Below are 8,408 nucleotides of genomic sequence, written 5' to 3'. Positions count from 1 at the left end.
TATGGGTCCAGTAGATTTTGTCTTTTCCTAGGAATTCTAGTTTGGGTCTACATTTTCCTCTCTTTGGATCTAGGACCTTCTATTGTCCTTGGTCGGAATAGTCAGCACTGGTAGCTGTATATCTTCTTGTTCTTCTGGTCTCATGTTAGAGAAAGTGGTGGAGCCTGTGGTTAGGGGTCCCACGGACTAGTTTTGTCTTTGAGATTTTAATGACCTTCATTCTGTTTTGTTCCACTAGAGACCAATAGTTGTATTTTAGATGGCGAATCACAAGCTTTTTAGAAGCCCAGGTACAGCTCATCAATCTAGGATGCAGAACCTTATCTCTGTTAACTATGTTATGCCAATTGACTAAGTTATCTCCTGGGACTATGGACCCAAGTCTTCTAACCCTGTAAACTAATCCCTGGAGCTGTTTTGATATGTCTAGGAAGGCTCTTTAACTGCCCTATCTGTAGTTTGCTATATATAGCACCCCCACCCCCACCTACCTGTTCATGAAGGATAAACATATCAGATTCATAGACAAGATTGCTGATTGCATTTTATTTTCCATTTGTGTTTGGATCCGTTGGTGGATATATATATATATATATATATATATACTGTATACACATACGCATTTACTCACATTTGCCTTTTTGTTTTTATTTTTTACAATATATGCATCCCTATCTACCCAGCTAACTGGCTATATGTGTTTTGATTGTTTTTACTGTTTTGGAAAAATTGTTCGGTTATAGCACGTTTACTGAAAATTTTCGTTTTCTTGTGTACTTCTTAGTGTCTTTCTTTCTCTGGGTTGTGCTGCTCTTGGTCATGCTAATTTGAGCTTATCTTTCCCATCACCAAAAGTGACAAATCTATATTGTTTACAAAGCAGTCTTTCTTTTCTCTCCTTCCCATTCCTGGTAACCATCAGAGAACTTCATGTTCTATAATTTTAACTATTCTTGACTTTTTAAAAAACTAACAATGGGACTATACAATATTTGACTTTTTGTGACTGACTTATTTCACCCAGCATAATGTCCTCCAGACTCATCTGCATGTCAAAAGATGTTTTGTGGACTCGTTATTCTTTCTAGTATTGTAGTCGATGGCACTCTCTTGCATGCAGGTATCACATTTTGTTATTCGTTCGCCCACTGGTGGACACTTGGGTTGCTTCCATCATTTTACTATTGCTCGTACACATACTTGCAGGTGTGCATATGCCCATTTGTGTCGATGCTCATATCATGAGGATGTATACCTAGGAGTGAGATTATTCTTGAAACATAAAGTATTTATGTGCTCAGCTTTGGGGGAAGCACCTTCCTGGAGAGAACCTTTTGATAGGCATGCTCAGAAACAGCTCGCCTACTGAATGCTGATTTTTGTTCCTTGTGTTCCTTTTTACTTCTTCAAGTATCAGATACATTGGGATAAAGTAACAATATTTAGGTAAAAGGATAAGAACCAACAGAAGTTACATGTGATATAGAAGTTCACTAGCATGATAGCACCTAGGACAGAGACTTGATTTTGTTCACTGTACGCCCAGGACCTAGAATAGCACTTAGGGTAGTAATAAAAAGCAGGTGCACTTCAGTCAATTTTGAGTCACAGCAATGCCACGTCCATCAGAATAGAACTGTGCTCCATTGGGTTGCCAGGGGCTTGGTTGGATGGAAGTAGGCTGCTAAACTGTTCTTCAGACATGCCTCTGGGTGGACCTGAACTGCCAACCTTTCAGTTAGCAGCCATATGCTGTACCTGTTGCAACACCCAAGAACTCCATCATCATAATAGATGCACAACAAACATTTGTCAGATGGATGGATGAATTCATGAATAAGTAGAGTGAAATATGTTATCCTTATATAATGTCAAATAAAGTAGCTACACAGAAGTTAATCTCACTCTTTTTCAGTCTATACGATGCCCAAACTGCCAGCTTGACTGTTCTCTACCTGAGTTGATAGGCTTGTTCCATTATTATGTGTATTGTTCTGTTTGTATATTTATAGGAGAGGGCCATCTTGGCATGCCCTGCCCACCCCCACCTACCTGTTCATGAAGGATAAGCATATCAGATTCATAGACAAGATTGCTGATTGCATTTTATTTTCCATTTGTGTTTGGATCCCTTGATGGATTAGCAGTTTGTTTTTGGAGAGGGAGAGAGAGAGAGAGAGAGGTCATTTGTTTTTCCTTGACTAAAGGAGTTGTGAGCCAGGATTCAGCCTTGTAGGAAATGCTCAGTTTGTTCTGGCTTTTTATAGGCAAGGCAGTGAATGCAACTTAAAGGGATGCCACTTGGGCTCAGTTTACACAAACACCGCAGGGTGAAATCAGGGAGGGAAGTGTGATATCCCTGCTGTGCACCATGCCCCTTCCTTCAGCGAGTTAGGCAAAGGAGAGAGCCAAATACCAGAGGCACGCCAAGGTAAATTCCACCCACTCCCACTCGTCGATTTTCTTTCCATATGCTAGGGCCCACTTAGACCTTATTCTATGGTCGCAGTTAAAAAAGTTCCACTGGGCAGAGCTTTCGTAGCTTTTTTGGTAGTAGATATTTTTCCCTGTAGGTGAGCATCCAGTAACTCGCTCTGAGTTAGTCCACCCAGTGGCATCGCCTCGGGGTCACAGTGAATATTTTCAGAAAAGCAATTTCACCCAAACCTTGTTTTTTTGTGATGGTCAATCTTCAAAGAACAGCATGGGGATGTGAAATTTTGTTTCCCACTCAGCAAAAATGCCGAGCAAAACTGTTGTGATGTTGAACAGTTTATAAGCACAGCACCATGGGAAAAATTCAAGTGTCTGAGTGGTTTTCTCATTTCAAAAAATGTGAGATGTCCATTGGTGTTGATTGGACAAAAGTGCCAACTCCGTAGTGCATTTGAAGTTTGCTCCATCAGATCACACTGTTAATAAAACTTTCTATTTGGAGGTTCTGAAAAAATTATGTAACAATGTGCAGATAATAAGGGTTGGATTTGTGGCAGATGTAGGATTGGTTTTGCTACCATGACCATGCATCTGCTCATGAATTGCACCATTTTTGGCAAAACCAGCATGCTTCTCTTGCCCCACACACCTGACTCACCTGACCTTACTCCATGCAACTTCGTTTTTGTTTTTGCAAATGCAGAGGGACATGAAGGACAGAGATCTGAAGATATAGAAGAGGTGAAGAAAAAATGAGGGAGGTCCTGTTAGCCATCTAAACAGATGAATTTGAAAAATATTTCCAAGGATGGAATTGCAGATTTGACAAATGTATTATGTGTAATGGAGAGTACTTTGAAGGTGATAGGTTGTTTTGTAAAATAATTTAAATAATTGCTTAGAAAAAAATTCTGTTTGGGGCGGGTACTCCCTCATATATACTTCATATATATATTTCTTAACAGTAAAGTAGGTGAAGGGAGACGTCGGGCAGTGTAAGATATGATAAAATAGAAAAAAATTTATAAACTATCAAGGGTTCATGAGGCAGGGGGGAGTGTGGAGGGAGGGGAAAAATGAAAACTAAAAAGCTGAATCCAAGAGCCCAAGTGGAGATCAAATGTTTTGAGAATGATGAAGACAGCGAATGTACAAATGTGCTTTACACAATTGTTGTATGTATGGATTGTGATAAGAGTTGTATGAGCCCCCAATAAAATGATTTAAAAAAATACAAACACACACACATACAAAAAAGATGGCCTTTGGCTTTGGTGTTCTCTAGGTCCACGGAGATTCATTGTTGTTGCATTCTCTCAGAGTATAAATGGCGACCATAACATATGGAAAGAAAATGGAAGAGTGAAGCCAGTAAGAACTTGAGGTAGCCCTTCCCACCCCTCCCCTTCTAAGAAGTATTTTATTCTCTCCATTTCGAGGACAAAGAAAGGCAGTCCTCTTACGTAACTGATAAAGGAGAGCCAATGATTTGCTTACGATCAAGACATCTTTGTTGTTTGCTTCAAGGTTTCATATTAAAGAGAAAGTAGCTGCAGCATAGATGGAGGGCGCTATGTGTGAGGCAAGTCTGAAAGCACTGCTGCTAGGGCTTCAGTTCAGACATGTACAGGTGTATTTGAAGCTAAGTGCTTTTAAGTATTTCTCTGGCTGATGGATGGCTAGAGATAACTTCTCTCAGTAAGACACTTGTCTTCATCTTGCTAGAATGTTTTTAGAAAACCAAAAGGGTGCAATCAAAATGTGGCTTTGGAAGAGATCTGTTGGACCAGCTCAATGTAAGCCATAGAGGTCAGCTCAGATAGTTATGATGACTGATGGGGGGGGTGTGGCGGGGTTCCAAAAGGGAAATCTTGGTAGATTCTTCCCACCGTGCACCCCCACCCCCCAAAAAAAAGAACACAGGACAACTATTATCAAGAAGTTTTCGGAAAACTGACAAAGGCCAGGAAAGCTGTACCAAGGAATGCCACCCCTATCACAACAATGCACCTGCTCGTACTTCTAGAGCAGTAAGGGCTGTCCTCCCTGTCCTGAGAAGTCCACTGGGAAATGTACACCATCCACCCTACAGCCCTGGTCCTGCTCTTTCAGATTTCTTTAAGTTTCCAAAACTCAAAGAATACTTCAAAGGAATCTGGTTTGAGTCCCCTGAGGATGCCAAAACTGCGATTAGGAAGTGTAAGTCAAAGAGCACAGAATTCTTCAAGGAATTTAGAGAGACGGAAACAAGCACCTTCAGAGTGTATTGCTCTCGATGGAGGATATATCAAAAAGCAACAGCTTCACATTTTGATATTTTTGCTTAATAATGGCTCCTATGTGGCTACACATTGGCTGGAATCCAAGAGGTCAGCAGTTCTAAATCGCCAGTCATGCTGTTGGAGAAAGATGAGGCTTTCTACTTCTGTACAGAGTTACAGTCTCAAAATCCAGTGGGGGCAGTTCTACCTTGAATCAGAATTGATTTGATGATAGTGAGTTTTTGAGTCTTTTGAGTGTAGCACTGCTTTTTTTTAACATAATATAGACAGCTTCAAAAGTTGGATAAATTTAATTAAAAGATAATGATTTTGGCATGAGCTTTTTAAATACCCCTCTTGTGTATGTATATATAAATATCAGTATATACTTATTTATAGACTTAAGATCTCTCTCTCTTCTCTCCCCCTCTACCTCTCTGTCTCTCTCTCTAGTTATATGTTGTAAATTTTCGGTAACATCAAGTTGGTTCCAACTCAGAGTGGCGCTATGTACAAAACACTGCCTGGTCCTCATAACTGTTGTTATGGTTAGGCACATATTTTCACCTATTGTGTCAATCCATCTCATTGAGGGTCTTCCTTTGTGTTGAAATTTTTTTACTTTACCAAGCACGATGTCTTTCTCCAGAGACTGGTTTCTCCTAATAACATGTCTTTAAGTTTCTGAGCCAAAACCTCATCATTCTTGCTTTTAAGGAGCATTCTGACTGTGCTTCTTTGAGCCCATAGTATATTCTTCACCAACACCATAATTCAAAGATATCCATTGTGATCTTCCTTAGTCATTGTCTAGTTTTCTATTTTATATGTAGATACATATTCTGACGCATAGCAACCCCATGAATAGAACAGAACTGCCCCTGTGGATTTCTGAGGCTAGACGTTTTCACAGACGCAGAAAACCTCCTCTTTCACCCTTGGAGTGGCTGGTGGGGTCAAACTGCTGATCTTATGGTTAGCAGCCCATGGGTAACCCACTAGTCCCCCGGAGTTCCGGATCCTTACAGATGTAGTGAATCATAATGAACATTTTAACAACGGTCCCCCTGCCTTACCAGGAAGTTACCTCAATGCCCAAAGCTACTAACAATCTCAAGGAGGAAAGCTCTGGGGTACTGAATTTCAAAGGTATTCCAACCACCAAGCACAGGAATCACCTGGGGTGGATGGCTAGCCCCCTTCTTTAGAGTTTATGAATCTGGGAAGGGCTTCAATTCGCTGCCTATTTTACGGGGTGCTCCCCCGGGGGTGGGAAGGGGGCAGTGTCTAGTAGTTTGGGGACATTGCCCCAAAAACTCGCCCTGATTTTTAAGCACATTGAAAAGATGCCTAAAAGCAACAGCGTGAAAGAGCCCTTCCGGAAGGAAGAGATAGTCTACGGGTCTTCCTTTGGATGTTCCCAAAGTGGGGCGGGAAACTGTTCCCACCTCCGGGCCTTCCGTCCCAGGGGTCGAGTCCTGTCCTCCGCGTCACAGCCGAGGAGACGCTGCGAGGGCGCCTCTCCCCAGTTGGAAAACCCTGCTGAAAGCATCCTTAGCGTTTCCTTTGCTTTGGGGGACTCACCGTTCTCCCTTGGAACAGAAATCAAGAGGGGGGCTATTGTTGGAGGGGTGGGGCGAGGAAGCCGCTCCGGAAGAGATTGAGGGGAGGACCGGAAGAGCCTCTGGTCGACTTCAGGCCACACAAACGCGGGCCTCTGCCTGGAAGGAGCCGCGGCGGCGCGCTGGCCCTCTCCCGGGGGAGTTCCCGGGACCAAGGACTTCGTGCGGGGCCTGGCAGAGTGGAGGCGCGGGGTGCTGTGCGTCCCCACCCCCACGGCCTCCATTGTACTTTTCCTGTGAGACCCTGGGCACGTTCTTCCGGACACCTCCCTCCACCAAAAGAAGAAGAAAGCCAAAGTTTCGCACTTTATAGAGGCCCAAAGCACAGTATATGAAATCTATCCAGTTGGGGTTCTTACACCGTTAAGATCTGAATTCTCAGGCGGCAAGAGCCACAGGTCAAAAGTTCTACCAGGTTCTAACAGGCCTATCCAGAACCCCACCTGCTGTCTGTTGTTTTTAAAGAGCTGGCCAAGGATGGATGGTTCTGAACATGGATGTTCTTGATTCTCAAGAGCCATTCCATAATAACCACACGCAAGGCAGCCTCCTGCACTGTGCCCATGCCCTCCTGGAATGCCCTGTGACATCGCTCTGAGCCTGTGAGGTCTTCCCCGTGATGCTTCTTATGTCCCACCAGCAGCCTGGGCTCCAGCTCCGAACAAGGTTGTTGGTGAAGGAGTTAGGAGCCTAGTAAAGCATCACTGTGAAGCAGACAGCCTCATTTGGAGTCACTTCAAGACTTCCTTACGTGTTCAGCCATCATACCGTTTAACCTGGCTCCTTTGTGTTTCTTTGGTGCCTAGCAGGAGAGGGGTTTGGGCATCGCATACTTTTTATATTCCATTCGGAAGATCACTTGATGGTGAGCAACTCCCGTCCCACAAAGATTGGGGCTCAGATTCTTTGCCCTTCAAAGCATACAGGGTCCAGGTCGCTGTGCTGCTACTGCTGGTGGTAGTGGAAGAGTTACCAGATAAGGGCTTGGCTTGTTCTCTTTTTGTGTGCATATTTCACATGTACCTCACACAGAAATATCTAAACACACTACCTACTCACAATCATTGGCTCGTGTGGAAGGAAAGTACAGATTAACGTCGTTATTGATTGGCACTGGAATGTAGGATGTGATCCTCAGGCCCCTGTACCTCCAAGCAGATTGACTAATTACACGTTTCTCGGCAATTTTAAAAGGACTTTTTGATTTTGCAAGAGACTGGGAAGATGGGGAGACATCGAAAGAGTATTTTAAGAATTGTTGTCAGCAATCGATAAAGTGCCTGAGCGGCTGTGTGTGTCCTTTTGAGGCTGTAAGTAATACCAGAGAGAAGACTAGACTTGGACTCAGGGAAAGACATTTATTGGCAGTGACTGGCAGATCAATAAGCCAAATGCATATGAGGATTTCTTACGTGATTAAAATAGCATTGTACAGCAGAAGGGGAAACATATTAAGCAATTAATGATGCTGGGAAACTGGGTGGTTCCTGGGGACAAAAAAACAATCTTGAATTCCGACTTCATTTTCTCACACTAAGAGAGGTCCAGCTAGATCAACAAGCTAAAATGTTAAAGAGGAAAACGTATTAGAAAAAGATGCGAGCCTATTTTTCAAATCTCTGCATAGATGAATTCCAAGCTTTACAGAAACACACAGATGTCTCAGTGGTGGTACAGTCCATTCAAACTCCTGGCTACACTGTGCGTTAGAGCAGAACTGAGCTCCACAGGGCCTTCACTGGCCCTGTGATTTATTGGAGTGAGATTGCTAGTCCTTTCAGTGGACTTCAACCTCCACCCTTTCAGTGAGCAACCAGATGTTTAATCGTTCATACCACCCAGGTACTCCTTACAGAAACTCAGAAGATTTAATTTTTTATAAGTTTTATTACATTAAAATAAAAATGTGTGCCAGGTGGCATAGTTGTTACGCGCTGGGCTGCTAACCACAAGGTCGGCAGTTTGAAACCACCAGTTGCTCCTCAGGAGAAAGGCAAGGGTTTCTACTCCCCCGTAAAGAGGTACAAGGGTTTCTACTCCCCCGTAAAGAGGTACAAGGGTTTCTACTCCCCCGTAAAGAGGTACAAGG

This window comes from Tenrec ecaudatus, chromosome 2 (assembly GCF_050624435.1).
Source record: "Tenrec ecaudatus isolate mTenEca1 chromosome 2, mTenEca1.hap1, whole genome shotgun sequence".
NCBI classification, from domain to species: Eukaryota; Metazoa; Chordata; class Mammalia; order Afrosoricida; family Tenrecidae; genus Tenrec; species Tenrec ecaudatus.
Note: the sequence above shows the minus strand (reverse complement) of the source record.